This window comes from Propithecus coquereli, unplaced genomic scaffold (assembly GCF_000956105.1).
Source record: "Propithecus coquereli isolate 6110/MARCELLA unplaced genomic scaffold, Pcoq_1.0 Scaffold342, whole genome shotgun sequence".
Lineage (NCBI taxonomy): Eukaryota > Metazoa > Chordata > Mammalia > Primates > Indriidae > Propithecus > Propithecus coquereli.
Genome location: NW_012149086.1, coordinates 336379 through 339044, shown reverse-complemented (window position 1 = coordinate 339044; position 2666 = coordinate 336379).

Genomic DNA, 2666 nt, shown 5'->3' with positions numbered 1-2666 from the left:
CTCTCCTGCTTCTCTCTTTCACTTGTAAGGACCATTGTGGGGCCACTTGAATAATCCAGGAAGATCTTCCTGTCTCAAGATCCTTAACTTAATCACATCGGCAAAGTCTCTTTTGCCATGTAAGGTAACATGCTTATAGGTTCTGGGGACTTGGACATGAACGTCTTTGAGGGGCCGTTGTTCTGCCTACCACAGTCTGGCCACTCCTTCTTTAAGGAAAAACATGCAGAAAGAAACAAAATATACATGCCTATCCTGAGGACCTTTGTAGATTTCTTTATAGACAAGTATTTGGAAAAATGACTCCTTGTATTTGTTATATTTATAAACTATTTTTTGCACATTCTCTTTCGTGTCATTGTTTCCCTTTTCATAGATACAACTAAGACTCAGAAAAAAAAAGTTAAGTGAATTTTCAGACTAAATGGTAGCTTTGGGATATAAATCCCACATATTTAAGTCTAAGTCCAGTGTTCACAACATTCTACCCGCTATCTTATGAAAGTGATTTTTTACTACTTTCTCTCCAATTCCTTAAGACTTTGTTTGAAGCAATGGAAGGTTAAGGTGTCATATTGTGGTGTCATATTAAGGTGTTATTGTGGACATTCATCATTATGTTAAACATCCCCAAACCTGTCCTACAAAGAAAGCACTGCTTCTTCTGGATTTATGTTGTAAAATACTGTAAAACCCCTGATGTCTTTTATTGTGTTACAACTCTACCTGTACTAATCTATTCTAAACTTAATTGAATTCTGATGCTCTTCCAGTCTAATTTTTAGTCCATCCAGGAAAAAAAAAAGGAAACTGATTTCTTTTTCTGCATAATTGTGAGTTATTATAAGCAAAATAATCAGTATAAGTGGTATGTAATTCCATATATATGGCTGTTGACTGGTCTATGAATTTGGGATTATTACTGAGGATAGGAATCATATTTACTTTACAGTTGTGAGCTATAAGCTAAGTATCTAACATTGTATACGGTCTTAGTACGGTTTTGATAAATTCGTAATTCTTTTAATTATTGAATACTGACTAAATCTTAGAAGTGAAAGTTTTAAACTTGTAGTTTTAATTTCTAAATTACTCTCACATTGATAAACATAACTATTAACTATGTTATCATTTTTAAATGAGACATTTCATGGGTCCCCAAAGGCTTTTCCCTTGTCTCTAAAATTGGAACAAAACAAAACCACAGATAATGGCAGAGAGATTTTTACATTGGGAACTGAGGAATTGGTTGGAGTAAAGAAAGTTATAATTTTAAATATCAAACTAGTTAACATTCTAGCAACTAAATGATATACTACTGGAATATGTGGCTTTTATGATAGTGTAACTAGTTAACAAAAATCAGCTACAATAAATGGATCAACAGTTGTCTTCTCTTTAATTCTAACATTAACTGCTTCACTTCCTTGATGAAACCCGAGCTGGCTCTTAGCCACAACATCCTCTCTGGTGAAGCCCACCATCTTAAGCCATCTATCTATCTTTCTTTTCTTTTGTTTCTTTCTTTCTTTCTTTTTTTCATAATTAATTAATTAGAGATGGAGTATTGCTATGTTGCTCAGGCTGGTCTTGATCTCCTGAGCTCAAGTGATCATCCTGCCTCAGCTTCCCAAGTAGCTGGGACTATAGGCATGAACCACCATGCCCAGCTCATCTTTGTGTTTTAATATTTTAGCTAACAAATCAATCTCCATGTTTCATTTAGTTATTTAGGCTGATACTTGTGATTTATAAATCATTACACAATTGGGATTATGCTTAACAATAGTCTGTTCTTTGGGATTTTATAGGTAAAATAATAATTTACTAATAGTTTTCTAGTTGTGGAACAAGGTTGAGTCTAAATAATTAAATAAGCTAACTTGTTGTGAACTTCCATTGGACCAGCTTTTAGATGTTCTGTATGAGGAGGGTGAGCAAACAAAAAAAGTATCATAATTCATCAATTCTAAGCACACATCTGACATCTCTGATATCAGGATTTAATCTGACAATCTATGGGGTGTGTCATCTTTTAATTAGCAGCATTTCATTCTTTCTCTCTTACTGGTACACAGGAGATGGTGATGCATCTTATGTTCATTGGCAACTTAGTTTTGTGAAATCTAGTTATTTATATTTAGGTGACTCTAAGCAGGAATATTTTCCATTCTGATTTGCTTAATTCTTTTTTAGAAATGATCACAAAGCAGGATTTAGAACTTCTTCCTAATCAAGATTTTCTTTATTGATGTAATTTTATTTTGAATTATGGTATTTGTAAATAAAACTGAGGTGGAAATGAACCTGCTTATGTGACATAGTTCAAGGAATGTATTTGACAGAGTTGAGTAGATTCAGTAAAATCTTGACACTAACAGTAATGAGAATTTCTCTCCTATATGTTGTGTTGTCCTTGGTAAACTTCAATTATCCCACACCAATTGATTATTTGTACTCAAGTGACCAAATTAACTGATTCTTTGTGGCCTGAAAGTTTCCTGGGATCATGTACGGTGTACATCTTGCTCACTGTTGTTTCTATCTATTTATCAGCTCTGCCTGGGTCATTCATCCTCCATAATCTATAACTTACTGAGTGGAATTAAACAAAACACATCCTCCTGGATAGAAGTTTTTATCCCAGAAGAGTATTGAAGATATTT